Source organism: Peromyscus maniculatus, chromosome 13 (genome assembly GCF_049852395.1).
Source record: "Peromyscus maniculatus bairdii isolate BWxNUB_F1_BW_parent chromosome 13, HU_Pman_BW_mat_3.1, whole genome shotgun sequence".
NCBI lineage: Eukaryota > Metazoa > Chordata > Mammalia > Rodentia > Cricetidae > Peromyscus > Peromyscus maniculatus.
In genome coordinates, this window is record NC_134864.1 from 53296821 (window position 1) to 53312688 (window position 15868).

At 41.6% G+C, this 15868-nt stretch overlaps 1 long non-coding RNA gene across 1 annotated transcript; it reads right to left on the minus strand.

Annotated features, from left to right (window-relative positions):
* Window positions 1-1057: 1057 nt before the first annotated feature.
* On the minus strand, window positions 1058-2408 carry LOC121822085 (uncharacterized). Its single transcript, XR_006063086.2, has 2 exons — window positions 2271-2408; window positions 1058-1960 (listed from the first exon to the last, which is right to left on the minus strand). It is a non-coding gene; the product is annotated as an uncharacterized LOC121822085 (long non-coding RNA).
* Window positions 2409-15868: the final 13460 nt, after the last annotated feature.

Here is a 15868-nt window from a genome sequence, read left to right on the forward strand (position 1 = left end):
TTGAAGCTTGAAAACCATTAAGAGTTACAAATTCTTTTCCAGAAAACATTTTCAATAAATTCTAAGTCAACTGGTCTTCCTCAGCAGTAGGCAACTGAGCTCAAAGGCCAGAATTTTCCTACTCAAAAATCCTAGTTTGCCATGTAGGACTATGTAATAAGAAAAACAGAGGAAGGACCCTGCAAAATCCAGAAAGTGGTTACCTGTGATGGAGAATTTTGTTATTGGCCTGGATCTGATGCTGCCTAAACATGTATCATTTTAACTGTATGATATCTCCAGACTTTAATCTTCCTACCTGTGAAATAAGGAGGCTCAATTAGGAAAAGTCTCCAACTTTCAGTCTAAATAATTTTTAATTGAAAATGTACTTTTAAGCTGGGACTCAGTGAATGTAAAAAAAAATGTATTTCTCTTCATGATTTGAATATAAAAAAAAGGTTAGAAAATTTAAAGTATGATCTATTTTATAAACTTGAACTAGAACATACATACAGGATTGTACACAGCAATGTGCGATGATTACATAAAATTTTTATGTTTTTATTTTATGTATATTTATTTTCCATCTTTAGGAACATGTATGTGTTAGTTTATAACAATAAAAATAGAAAATATAACAAATAATAAAAATTGAGTCATTCCAATGTTATAGAACACTGAATTGATCCCAGGTTTGTCAGAACTTGGAGATCCTTGATACGGAGAAGAAAGTTAAAGAAACAGAAATGTGGATTTAGATTCTTCTCTTTCATGCAGAGATTTGACGTCTAAATGAGTCCACAGGTGAGCTCCAACCTCTCAGGCACACCTTCCACCATCACCCCAACTTCTCAGGCACATCTTCTACCACCGGCTCTTTTATTTTGGCCACCCTGTCCCTGGCACAATAATCTGTAAGGGCTCGTGTGTTAATTTTCCAAGAATACTGCAAAAGTGCTATGCACACTAAGAAATATCCTTTCCCCAAAGATAAATAACGTTATGGATGTGGCTAATTTGATATGTAAGCCAAGCATATGGGTTGTATGACTGATAAAGAAATGAGGCATTAAGAGAGGTTTTAAAAGGCTTTATTTAGACGCAATGCATATACACAAGCTGTGTACATTTGACGCACACAGGTGGGCAAGTTTAGACATATGCATACTGTAGCCACAACCAAGGTATTAAACATATATACCATGAGGGAAATTTCATTAGAAAAAGGAGAAAGCGTATGTAATGTAATCAGATATCTGGGCTCTAATTGGTTGGAACTTAGAGCATGGGAAGCAGACCTTTCAAGCAGAGCTCTGACTGCTCGTGACAAAGCGGCTGGACCTCACCAGTAGGTACATTATTAGCTTGATTTCACATCAGCTGCAGCCTTTGCATTTTCTGAACACATGTCCTTAGTGCCTAACTTCACAGAAATCAGACAAAATCTACTAATCAGGCCGGGTAAACAGACTGCCTTCCATTTAAGGTGAACCCCTGAAGTGTCAGGGATATCAGAGAATTCCTAGAAATTTTTGCATTTTTTAGTGATACTGTCACTGTTCAGTCCACTCCTTTGGAGTGAATTGTTGCTGTTATAGACTAGAGGGAAAAAAAAAGTGATATTTTATTACCTTAAAATCCTGCTTTCGTTTTGATACAAAATACAAAAAAAAAAAAAGCTGGTTTGATCACTGGTTAATAAGAACTTGTAGGGGAGGATGTCAAATTCACATGCAAACAACAAATGAATGATGCCTTTGAAGACAATGGGAAGATTGTGTTACAGGCTTTTGACTATCGAGACTATTTTCAGTGAAGGCAGCATCACTAGAATAGGAGATGCTCTGATTGCATCCTGGGACTTGGTCCTGCTCCATGACACGTAAGACAGCAAAGGTGCAGAGAAAGGAGATCATCTCATCACTGATTGCTTCTGTAGGACCACAGCAGAGACAGCATCGGGACTCAGGGGGATGAGCTAAGGGGTTATAGTAAACAAAGCATGAGCCATCTGCATCATGGTCTGGAAACCCAAGGCAAAGAGATTGCCTTCAAGCAGGTCAGGGGAGCACAAAAAGGAATCCAGGCAGGTAGGAACCAGATACCTCTTTGTTCAGAGGATCTGACCAGAGTGATGAGAAAGACCTCACGATAGAAAGACATGGAGCTTGAGTCATCAGAACTTCTGGCCTTGGGGAAAATGATTGACCAGAGAGAAATAGACTAAAGCAAAAACTCAGTCTTCTTGAGATCCAGGTGAAAGGGATTTCATGAAAGATGGGCCTTACCTGAGCACAGAGGTAGTCCAGTCACTATTGCCCAAGTTATGAGTCAGCCCCGTGGTCTAGAACTCCTTGGATCCACATCTTGGATAGTTATCAGTTCTAAGCCTCATCCACAGAAGAACTACGACAAGAACCACAACCTGTAGGAGGGAATGGGAAAGTAAAGACATTGGAGAACACAGGTCAGAGAACTGACGAAGACAGAGATGAGACAGGAACCAGGTCTTCTGGAAGCCCAAGACCACTCTCTGGAGAGATCAACAGGCACACAAGATCTGCTGCGTCTATTTTACAGTATCTGCCACTGTCTGCTGCTGGCAAGCCTCACAGGAAAAACACTACACCTCCTTCCCCTGCAGTTTGCTATTCTTAGAAGAGAGCTGCTCCGTTCCATGGCTGGAGAGGACTTGTCTGTCTGTTGTTTAATTCAACTATCCAAGGTTAGGACGGCTGAAACCAGACCGTGGTTTTCAAAGAGCAGACAAATTGAGAACAGACTGTATTCTAAACTCCCCCATGTTCTGGTTTCATTAACACTCTCGAAACCCAAGTCAATTTTGTGAAAAAAAAGTTCATAAACGGGGCTTGAGTCCTCATAAACTTGACCCAGTTATAATCTAAAGTTGGAGTATATTCAGTTTTAATTCAGGGTGCATTGCAAACAGTGGAAGTGAAACTAAATGTGTGCAAGTGGGTAAGAAGTGGAGGAAAACATTATTATGTGGTGGACAGGACCCAGGAAAAAAGTTATTATTAAGTGATTACTGTATTAGCCCAAACCTATGAGCCAAAAAACTGGACACAGCCAGCTAGAAAATATTTCCAGATCTCAAACCCCAGAAACTACTCTAAGATCATAATTCTAAAATAGCTTTTCTGATTAAATTCAAACTTTCCAAGAACATTCACCCTTTATCCGAAACTAAACCATGAGAAATTTCAAACTAAAAGTCACTGTAAACTGCTTACATGAGATCTGTGTTTTCACAATGGAACTGGAGAATAACCTCTGTTGGTTACTACGATCACGAAACCAAAGGCTGATAGGGAAAAAAAAAAAAAAAAAAAAAAGAGTAAGGGAGAGAAGAAGAAGAGAGGGGAGAAGAGAAAGGGGAGGAAGAAGGGAAGGAAAGAGAAGGAAGGAAGAAAGGAAGGAAGGAATTCACTAAATTTGTACAGTCAAAAGGTCAGTTTTGATACAGGAACAAAATATTGTTCATCTTATTCTGGATGTTTCTTTTTTTTTTTTTTTTTTTTTGGTTTTTCAAGACAGGGTTTCTCTGTGTAGCTTTGGTACCTTTCCTGGAACTCGCTTTATAGACCAGGCTGTCCTTGAACTCACAGAAATCCGCCTGTCTCTGCCTCCCGAGTGCTGGGATTAAAGGCGTGCGCCACCACTGCCCGGCAATTCTGGATGTTTCTAAGAAAAGTTTTTATGGATCTACTAACTACCATCTGAACCAATCTCAGAGAAATCTCCATTATCAGGGAATTACAAAGTAATTGGGTCCATATTGGCACCCTTTTCCTGTTATTTTCCTTCCAAGCCAGAGTTTGTCAATGGTACAACCATTGACATTCTGGGTCAAAATTGAATTCAACATGGGAGAATTTTGATAAAGGAAATGTTTAGGGAAGACGTGGGGAGGGGAAGTGGGGAAAGTCAGGGGATAGCCTCAGGTCAGAGGATGTAAACGTAAGCCCCCAGTGAGGGGTAGAAGGAGGCAGAGTGAGTGGTACCATTTAGATTCATGGACAGTCTGAACGGTTTGGGAAGACCCTTGGGACTCCTGAGCTTAAGTGGACCAGCCACAATAGGCTCACTTGAGAATGCCTGCCTTGGTCCCCAGTGGCTGAGAGCAGTGCAGAAAAAAGAAGACTTCAGGTGGCATGGATTGGATGTTTGTGCTCTCCTCCCCCAATTCCTACCCTGAAATACAGTCCCTAATACGATGGTATCTGGAGGTTGGACCTTTGGAAGATAATCGGTTCACAGGGAGGAACCCTCAAGAATTAAATCGATGCTTTCATTAAGGAGGCCCCAGAGAGCTTCCGAACCACGTCTTCCACCATGGGAGAATTCAATGGCCAATGCCTTGATCTTGAAATGGTCGGCCTTGGGATTACAAAAGCATGGTCTCTTGTTTATGAGCCACCTAGCCTATATCATCCTCCTGCAGCAGCCTGAAAAGAATAGACACAGGACTGTAGATGTCAGAGTGTAGAAGCTTGGGCCCTTGGATAATTATACTCCTTACAGTAAAGGGTCTATGAGGCTCATTCCCAGGAATGCTACTGTCTACTCCTTACCTGATACAAATGCAACTTTCCACATGAACTTGGCATTCTCTTCCACAATTCTCTTCCACAGCTCATCCCCCACAGTTCCTATGGGCTTTTCCTTCTGAGGAGAAACTGGGAGGAGGAGCAAGTGGCAAGAACAGCTTCTGTCACCACAACTGACCTCAACGCTGCAACTGGGCTTGTATCAGGGGTTGAGAGCAGAGGCTGCTCTTCCAGAGAACGTAGATTCAATTCCTAGCACCCACAGGGCACCTCACAACCATCTGTAACTCCAGTCTCAGGGGATCTGATGCTCTCTTCTGGCCTCCATTGGCACCGGGCATGCATGTGGTCCATGGGTATACACATGGGCAAAATACCCACACTCATTAAGTAAGTAAATAAATAATTTTAAAAGATCATAGCTGTTCCTCTGCCTCTGCTCGACTTGTGCTGACTGTTCTGACTTCCTTGTCCTCACCTTCAAGCATCAGATTGGCAATCTTGGTGGTGTAGCTGGTGATATGAAGCAAACTTTCATTCTTGAGGGGTGGGTCTGAGGCTCCAATAATCATACATTTCACAATTCTGAGTTGTATATAGGTTTGCTCATAGTTAAAATGAAGCGAGAATACTGGAGGCACCCCCAGGATATTACCCATGCTACAGCTATTTCTCTCTGACCCTATTGTGCAGGGCTAGCCTGATCTCCTCCCCCTTGATCAAGGCTAATTATCTCCACCTGTATCATGACTCTGCTTCCTACTTGTTGGTCCTTGGACAAAGGACTTCAAAATGTCCAAGTGGTAGCCATAACATGTACTTGCATGGGATCTTTGCTATGTCTCCAAGCAAAAAATAATTTCTCTTTAGGAATCTTTTCGGAATGGTAAATGGACCCATTCTACTTCTGCCCTTTATCATTGTCCTCAAGTCTTCATCCTGATGAGGAGATGGCATCATGTGGGTATCCCTGTTATGATAAATGCATTGTTTTATGCAAGCAGGACCTTAGCTGCATCTTTTGAAAGCCACTGTGGTATTTTATGAGACTGGCTGCCTCTCATTTACATAGCTTGAACATGTGGAACATAGAACATGTGGAACCCAGGAATATAAGCCTATTCCTATACCACTTTAATGTGAAGTGAGCTTCTTTATTGTATTCTTTTCAGAATGCAATTCTGAGTCTCGTTATCTGACATGTTATTGGTCCCTGGATAGTACTGTTGACACAATGCTCTGACAGCAGGAGTATGCTTAGAATAGGTATCTTTGTCTGTGAGGATGAAGGAACCACTTGCCCTTTCAGAATGGGATGATCTTGATGTAGCCAACTTGCCAGTTGGTCTTCTGACATTGTGTCATATGAGAGACTCTGTATTCCTGACAATCTGGCACTCATAATAGATCAAGGGCTGAGCAGTAAGTAGATCTGCCTTAATATGTGAAAGTTCATAGCTGGGCAGTAGTGGCGCATGCCTTTAATCCCAGCACTCAGGAGGAAGAGGCAGGTGGATCTTTAAGTTTGAGACCAGCCTGGTCTACAGAGTGAGCTCCAGGACAGCCAGGACTGTTACACAGAGAAGCTCTGTCTCAAACAAACAAACAAACAAAAAAGCAAAAAAGCAAAGTTCATCTTCTAGAACCAATACGCCATTTCTTCTCTATTTATTTTATTTTTATGCATGCATATTTCTCTCTCTCCCGTGTGTGTGTGTGTGTGTGTGTGTGTGTGTGTGTGTGTGTCCCTATCCCTGTCCTGTTCCAGTGTCTAGGGCTGTGATAAAATATCCTGACTGTGCTGGTCAGCTTTGTTGGCCAGTCTACAAGGCTTCCAGAATCTACTCAGTTTTTTGTTTTTGTTTTAAGAGAAAGGTGATTTTTTTTTAAAGAAAGGTGAATTAAATGGGGAGATAAAAGGAGTCATCACCACCCTTACATCTCTTAGGTCTTTAATAATCCATAACTCTCCACTGTCTGCTCACCATAAGATAATTTGGGATTTACTATGTTGAATGAAAGAAAAGAGGACCAGATAATAGCAAAAGTCTCTGTTTGGTCTTCCCTTCTTTCATAGTTTCTATTCCAGGAAACCTTTATGGATGTTACTATAATTTCTATATGCATATATAAGAAAGAAAGAGAGAGGGGGGGAAAGAGAGAGAGAAAGGAAGGAAGGAAGAAGGAAGGAAGGAGAAAAGGAAGGAAGGAAGGAAGGAAGGAAGGAAGGAAGGAAGGAAGGAAGAAGGAAGGAGAGAGAGAGAGAGAAAGGAAGGAAGGAAGAAAGAAAGGAAGGAAGGAAGGAAGGAAGGAAGGAAGGAAGAAAGAAAGGAAGGAAGAAAGGAAGAAAGAAAGAAAGAAAGAAAGAAAGAAAGAAAGAAAGAAAGAAAGAAAGAAAAAGAAAGAAAGAAAGAAAGAAAGAAAGAAAGAAAGAAAGAAAGAAAGAAAGAAAGAAAGAAAGAAAGAAAGAAAGAAAGAAAGAAAGAAAGAAAGGAGGGACGGAGGGAGGAAGATAGATTACAGTTGTGCATTTGGGGAAATGTGAAAATACTCAGCTATCCAGGATCCCATTTATTACTTGGCTTTATAGACTTTCTCTAACAGGGGGTATCATTATGGCATTTAGGTCTCTAAGTATCAGTACCACCCCAGACTTTATGTCCATTAATGCCAAATACGATTAGTTATTTCTCTCTCCCACATCTAAGTGGCCATAAGTCCCTTAGAGAAGGGCTAAAAAGATTGACACAGTACATTCTTGCTGCAGTGGTATCAGATCTCTCCTTCTAGCTACTTGGCCACCTGTTCAAGTCTGAAAATTGACTCAAGCCCAAGAACTGAGCAAAGGATTGTGCTTAGCCTCCCGCCCATCTGAGCCTACCATTACTCTTTCTTGTAATCCCCTAGAGCACCCCCAGCTTCCAAGAGCACCATCGTCCTCATGGATGTTAACAAACCCAGATCTGTGACTGTCTTTCCTACCATAACTCCTAACTTCTGGAGACGTGGATGACCTTAAAAAGTACACTCCGTATAACCTTAGTGAATGATCTGTCCTCTGGTCCAGTCATGGAGCATCATCCTCTGGGGAATCTTCTCGTCTTGCAGACTATACCCATCCAGCACACCTACTATTTCAACCCCTTTAATTCTTCCTCTACCATCTCAACTCAAGCATTTCCACTTTGGAAGCATCTGTCCTTGTTTTACCCAGCTCTCTGAGTACCACCCAGCTGTGAATTTGCCCAGTCTCTGAACAACTTTCCTGGGGTATCAAATTTCATGTCTCAAGGAAATGCCCTTATGTCAAAGAGTTCTTGGTTATCCAACCTCACACTCCAGCCAGACTCTTTGGTCAAGTACATCAAAATCCAATCCCAGGAGTATCCACCAGTTCCTGTCAACCCGATAATTGCAGGTTTTAGCCATAGGACCTCTTTTTTAACTAACGGGCCCAGCTTGACATGGTACTGAGAGTTAATCCAAGCTACTGGCTTGGGAGGCAAGAGAGGAGATGGAAGAACATCTTGAATGTGGCACCTCTTATAAAGATGAGGATTTTCTTGTTGTTTGTTTGTTTGTTTCACTATTGTAGCCCTGTCTGAACTGGAAACTCAGTTTGTGGACAAGGCTGGCCTAAAGCTTGCTATCTAGATCTGCCTGCCTCTCCAGTGCTAATATTAGAGGTGAGCACCAGCATGCTCATCGAGGATGGGATTTCTGTTCTGTCTTCTAGCACCTTAGAACTGATAGTCCCTCCTATGGCCAGTGAGCCACTTCTGCAAGTGAATTTAGGAAGGTGGAATAATCTGCCTCCTCGGGCATTATCCAGATAATCCCATGCCAATCAAACAATCTCTGGAGCTCCATGGTTCTAAACCTCAGCTACACATATCCTGTGACAAAAGATATCTGCCTCTTTGAGAACTATCATAGAAGTTCTTAGGCACTCACATTGGACTAAGGTGTATATGCTGGCTAGATTTATGTCAACTTGACACAAGTTAGAGGCATCAAAGAGAAGAGAGATCTACTTGAGAAAATACCTCCATAAGATCCAGGTGAAGACAAACCTGTGGGGAATTCTCTTAATTAGTGACTGATGGGGAAGGGCCAAGTCCATTGTGGGTGGTGCTACCATCCAGGGCTGGTGGTTCTGTGTTCTATAAGAAAGCAGACTGAGCAGACCATGAGGAGCAAGCCAGTAAACAGCCCCCCTCCATGGCTTCTGCACAGATCAATTTTGGTCATGGTGTCTCATCACAGCAATAGTAACCCTGACTAAGACTGTGTTTTCTAACACTCTTGTATTTTCAATATTCATCTTCAAGGCATTACTAAAACTAGGAAGACTTAGGCAATTCCACCCTCTGTATACCAATTATTCAACCCATAGTTTTTAATAATTTCAGTAATCATACCATAGTCAGTATTCCTCTTAACCCTTATGCTTTTCCAGGCTACCACTATCAAGCAACTGAGCCTCTGGGCTATACCAGAGGCAATTTGTATCCATCCATGAGCCAGGAATAAGTGCTTCTCACATGCTGGTTGATGGGAAAGCTAGTCCAAAATGTCTGCCTTTGGGCCTGTTCTTCTGAATGACAAATGTCAAAAATGGGGCTAAATATGCTGGGGATGTCTTTCTGTATGCTGTGAGTGTGTTGCTCTGATTGATCGATAAATAAAATGCTGATTGGCCAGTAGCCAGGCAGGAAGTATAGTAAAGACGGGTTAAGCAGAGAAGAGAATTCTGGGAAGTGGAAGGCTGAGTCAGGAGACACTGCCAGCCACCGCCATGAGAAGCAAGATGTAAAGTACTGGTAAGCCACAAGCCACGTGGCAACTTATAGATGAATAGAAATGGGTTAATTTAAGATACAAGAACTAGATAGCAAGAAGCCTGCCACGGCCATACAGTTTATAAGTAATATAAGTCTCTGTGTGTTTACTTGGGTCTGAGCCCGGTGGACACAGGAATATATCAGCTACATAATGTGAAGGGTTTTGTTGGTAAAAATAATAAAATAATAATAATAATAATAATAATAATAATAATTTCTGGAAGATAAAATAAGGAAAACACTGGGGAAGGCTCAAGGAGCCCTCAGACCATGAGCAAATCTAACCCCGAGTGAAGGAGACCAGGAAGGAAGGTCTCGGGGAAGCATCCCATTGACCATCCATCTAGTCTTAGGAAGATGCAAAGTTTTCAGGGAATTCTCACGCCGAAGGAATCTCCCAGAAGGATGCTGCTCTGTAGCCCTGCCTTATATTAACCAGTGGCTAGGAGTCACAGCACATCCAAGTTGTAACTTTGGTACAAACATGGTGAGGGGCTCAGGATGAATATCTGACCAAGTGGTTAGCACGTCTTGGATTTAGAAGTCTCGAAGGCTGGAATGACATTTTGCCATGAGCTTATGGCTGCCAGATTTGGTCACTATCAGCGACTCAGGACCTTTGGAGATGTCCTTATAAGTTCTTGGTTTGCGTTATCTACTCATGCAGGCAATTCTAAATCAGACTTCATGCACTCATAATTCTTCTAACCTCTGTATCGTAAGTAGTTAAGACAGTCATTGGTGGTACTTAAATTTATGCAAGAAGCTTTGTCTCGGGTTTTATCTAAACTCATTTTAGTTTTTAAGGTTAATTTCCAGTAGCAGTACCATAATCCAAAGAATAGTATGGCATTGGCATATAGGTATAGTGTGAGGCAAAGTGTATCAGTTACACACCTATCAGCAGTGTGTAGATTCTGCAGCTTTGCTCGCATACTTGTGTTTTGTTCTGTTTTGTTTAAGGCCTGCTAATTCCATAATTGTGAACGTTTCTCATTATTTTAGCCAACTTTCATCCATTGAGTTTTGGTTATAAGACAGAACATTAACTGACTGAAGCGCAACAAAACCATGAGGTTCTGATATTTGGAAAACAGCTAATGACACTTTATGGAGTGGCCAAGAGGGCTACATAGTGAGACCCCGGCTTAAGGGAGAAAAATGAAAATTATAATAATTGTGTACCTAGATGTTTTCTGAGTCCAAATGTGGATAATGTTAAATTGAAAAACATTTAGAAGCCAAATTCAAACTTTCCATTTTCATCTCAGCTCAGCCTGCCTTTCGTGAGGAAGCTTGGGAGACTGTTGTTAAGACACACAGCTGCTCTGATGAAGTAGTGATGACCAGGCTGCATTCAAATCAACCACACTTGCTGGGCCTCCATCTTACAGTGTAAGTTTTACACAGCTTCCACATGTCTACAGAAAGAGATTTTTAATTGTTTTGGACTGAGGAATGGATTGAACAACAGCAGAATGGGATTCTTAGGATCTGTCCATCAACCCCACTTATTGGTGAAAGCAATCCTGAAATGAAGTTGTAACTCCCATGAACACTCATACAACCCTGGTCACATCCAACAAACATCCAGTAATGTTCTTTCTCATTCCCAGGACACTGGCAGCTTAAGAGAGTGTGGCATATGTAAAAAAAGGCTCCAGAGGGAAGCCTTCCATGCCTCCATCTGCCTAAGGACAACCATGCTCCAGAAGAGGGGTCATTACATCTCAATAGGAATGCATTAGGAAGTGATTTTGCTGGGAGAAAAGCCATCAAAACACTTGTGAACTAAAAATAAGTTGAAAACATGTTAAAACGCAATAAGCTGAAGTTTCTGTGGCTTTATGAAGCCAGCAAGAAGGCGGGTAAAGGAAAGAAAACATGTTTCTTATTTCTGGATTTGCATCATCTGGAGCAACTGTACGTTTGTCCAATGGGCTTCCCAGGGCCTCGGGCTTCAATCAAGTTGAATCTGAAAGACGTTGCAGCTGCTCATTCTTCCTACAGTTATGAAGTTATCTGGGTTACTAGAACATGTCTATTAGACAGAAGGGAGCCTGAAAGCCAAGTGTAATCTGGAGAGAAGAGAAGAAGACTGGCCAGCAATACTCCATGTTCTCCTCTCACCTTTCCTTGTCTTTTCCACAAACACAGCTGAGTTCAGTACAGGTTTTCCAGGAAATAGCCCTGATTCTGCAGTCGCTGTCCATCTTTGGAAGAATCGCTAGATAGAATTTCACATAAAACCGCACACAGGAGTAGTCACACAGTAGAGACCCAGTGAAATACACGGAGAGACGTCCTGACTTCTGAGTAACTCTTTCTTTATCAGAAATTATTATTCATTTGTGTACTATGTAGTCTGAACTGGGGGTGGGGGAGCACCGTAATGGAAGACATTACCCATAATGCTTAGAAGAGCCATCAGGAAAGAGATTTGTGTGCAGAGCTTGTGAAAGCAGGCACCTTTATGCTTGTACATGGTGTAAAGGAAATTAATTCAATGAACTTAATTTTCTTCATAGGAAGATAATGACATAAGACTGGTGACTTGGCTGTAGATAAGAAACCAGGGTAAAGGAAGATGAAGGCAGAGATGCAGCCTGTTATGAAGTTATATTCTTATAAGGAGCATGACTCATAAAATCAAAGCTATATAAAAAGAGCATTTATAGTCATTTTTAGTGTTGTATTGTAAAATTTCTACACTTACCCATAGAAAAGTTTACTTAAGATAATCTGTATGAGAGAATTCCTGTATCTATAAGTAATAAGCTAACACAATGATATATGATATATGTATGTCTATTAGACTGTTAACAAAGGATGCTATCAGTCTCATTCACCACTAAGCCAATGAATAATCTTTGGAAAGAATGAATTTCATATATCTTCTATGCATATATACATATACAATGGAATCATTTCATACGTCCTATTTTTCATCTTCAGTTATATCACAGGCTATACACACACACATATATAAATACATATATGTATACATACATAAATGTTCTCCCTCTACAGCACTTGGTTAGTATATTTTATGGCATAGGTGTGTAGCTAGAGTTTTCCTGCCTTGCCCACAGTCAGGACAAATCTTTGTCACCTGCCAGTCCCACAGCCGCTCAGACCCAACCAAGTAGACACAGAGACTTACATTGCTTACAAACTGTATGGCCGTGGCAGGCTTCTTGCTAACTGTTCTGATAGCTTAAATTAATCCATTTCCATAAATCTATACCTTGCCACATGGCTTGTGGCTTAACAGCATCTTTACATGCTGCTTGTCCTGGTGGGCGGCTGGCAGTGACTCCTTCTGCCTTCCTGTTCTTTCTTTTCTCCTCTCTGTTAGTCCTGCCTATACTTCCTGCCTAGCCATGGACCAATCAGTGTTTTATTTATTGACCAATCAGAGCAACACATTTGCCATACAGAACATCCCACAGTACTCCCCCCCCCTTTTTCTTTTCAAAAAGGAAGGTTTTAACCTTAACTAAGTAAATTACATATAATTTGGGAATTTGGGCGTAGCTTCTCTTACTACTTCCTGCTGGAGGTGGGCACTGTATCTTTTGGAGACACAAAGAAAATTTTAGAATTATGGAATAGTCCATGAGGCTGTATTGTCTGAGCCAGTTGCCTTCAAACCATTCTGGATGTTGGATCATCTGGGCCATGGTGTCATCAGAGACCTTTCAGGGGGTCTTGGCTGGTCAAACCTGATGTATCTTAATCTGGAACAAACTCATAGCCTCTGGCTTTCTGTAGGAACAAAAGCAGAGTCTCCTTTCCAAAGCAACACATCCTTACATCTAAATTTTGAAGTCAAGGTATCTTTAAAATATACATATTGGTTTAACTCAACATCCTCCACGATCAAATGTTTTTCTGCAGTCAAAAATCCCAAAGACAACACAATCCAGATTCTCCGTGCAATATTCATCTTTACATGGCTTATTTTTTATATTAACTTTATTGTCTCTTTAAAGACTTTATTTTTAAAACTATGTATTTGTTTATATAACTGTATATATCACCTTTTTTGTCTCTTTCAAGCCTACATATATTTTACACACATTGTAAACTATTACATCTGAATCTGTCTTATTGTGAATCTATTGCTTTAAACTGCAGCATTTGTAAGACTGAAACGGTGCTATGGCTGCTGGCTCTGCCCACCTCAGCTTCCCAACATGGCGGTGGTACCTTTACTGCCAGCTCTGGGAGCTATTGTGGGTCTATGCTTTTATCCAAGCAGCATGTAGCCCAGAAACCTCTTTCTTTGTTTTGTACTAGCAAAGGCTAAATCCACCATGCAGCTTAATGTACCACTTGCAGAGGCCTCATTCCCACCATACTGCAGGTCGAGCGTGCATACCAGGAACCCACCAGTAGCTCAAACTGGCAAGCTGCTGCTCACCTGAGAGAGACAATTAGGAAGCTGCTCTTAGCTCCACTTTAGAATCTTTTCTCAGGTTTTAGGTGGAAACTCTTGCGAACTTGTTGGGCGCCATTTGTAGCTAGAGTTTTCCTGCCTTGCCCACAGTCAGGACAAATCTTTGTCACCCGCCAGTCCCACAGCCGCTCAGACCCCACCAAGTAGACACAGAGACTTATATTGCTTACAAACTGTATGGCCATGGCAGGCTTCTTGCTAACTGTTCTTATAGCTTAAATTAATCCATTTCCTAAATCTATACCTTGCCACGTGGCTCGTGGCTTACCGGCATCTTCACATGCTGCTTGTCCTGGTGGCAGCTGGCAGTGACTCCTTCTGCCTTCCTGTTCTTTCTTTTCTCCTCTCTGTTAGTCCCGCCTATACTTCCTGCCTAACCATCGGCCAATCATTGTTTTATTTATTGACCAATCAGAGCAACACATTTGCCATTCAGAACATCCCACAGCATAGATGTGTCATAATTTATGCAACCAACTATTTTTCTGTCTGAGCCCATTGGTTAGAGACTTTTTCTCTCTTTTTTTTTTGTTCTCCATTGGGACTATTGCCTACTTATTTGTCCTTCTTTTTCCTTGGATGTCAATAGAAATACCTCAACTATTCATAAACATTATAGGTTGCTAAAGAAACTGTTAAAAATTTGGACTGCTGAGTATCCCATACCCAAAAATCTGAATTCCTTTGGCAGAACTGGGTCATGGGAAATTTTCTTACAATAGAATTCCCAAGAGATGTGTCTGCAGAGGACAGAAAGACTTTCCTGAGAATCGCCTGTTTCGTCAAACTGTAAAATACTTTGGGCCAGGTTCTGTGGGCTTCAAACATGGACTGAAGACCAGCGACCCTCCAGGCCTTCAGCACCAGATCAGGGTGTCTGATTCCTTCAGCCTTGTGGATTCAACCAATAACAGGATTTCAGCCTCTCCAGGTATGAGACAGCCCTTGTTGGACTGCTCCAATGGTATCACGTAAGCCAGTCTAACAAATTCTCAGTATATATTCTCTCTACAGGTTCTGTTCCTCCAGAGAGCCCTGACTAGAGCGGGAAGTGCTTCTAATATTGCTGAAGGAATCGAAAGGCTCTTCAGTCTATTTTGGAAGCCTGAAGAAACCTGGGAATTATTACAGCTTTCCACTCTCTAGAAGCTTTGATCGTGCTTTGAGACTTTGAGAGGAATGTATAAAAGGCTGCTTCCATATCCTAGAAATCTAAAGAAAATGACGTTTATAGATTCTCAGCCATGAGATAGGCAATTGTGTGTATATGTGTGTGTGTGTCTATATATGTGTGTGTATATATATATAATATGTATGTATGTATGTATACTCAAAAGGAGATGTATGTGCAGACACTGTGGAGACAAGTCAGTAAACAAAGCTTTTGCCTTGTAAACACAAATTTGACCAAACATCTGAAGCAATACAGTGACAGATTCTCTCAGGATTCTATGTATCAAGAAATTCAAGGGAGTCTGCTTAAGGAGTATGAGGGCGTTTACTATGATATAAATTGGGGAGAACAAAACAGGACAAAGCCTCACTATATAGGATAGGGCAAAATCATCGAGGAGTCCCAGAAGGCTGATGGTCAACCCCACACTGCTTCTGCTGCCTGAGTCAGTCCACATCATCCAAGCCCACGAGGGAGAGAAGAGAGAGGGGTGTACACCCCCTCAGGTCTTAAGCTAGCCCTAGGGGCTGGTACCTCAAGGTCATAGGTGGAACAGGTACCCACTACAGTTCTGTGGTTCTGTCACAACTTTTTTCACACTCATTTGTGTGTGTGTGTGTGTGTGTGTGTGTGCGCGCACACACCATGGCATGATGCATGTGGTGGTCAGAGAACAGCTTGTGGGTCTTCTCCTCCCACCATGTGGGTCCTGGGGACCAAACTCAGGTAGTTAGGCCCGACTGCTGAACCACTGAACCATCTCAATGGCCCAGATGGATAAAAGTTTAGTCTCTGATAAATTTTCAACTAATTCATATTTCCCAGATGCCTGGAT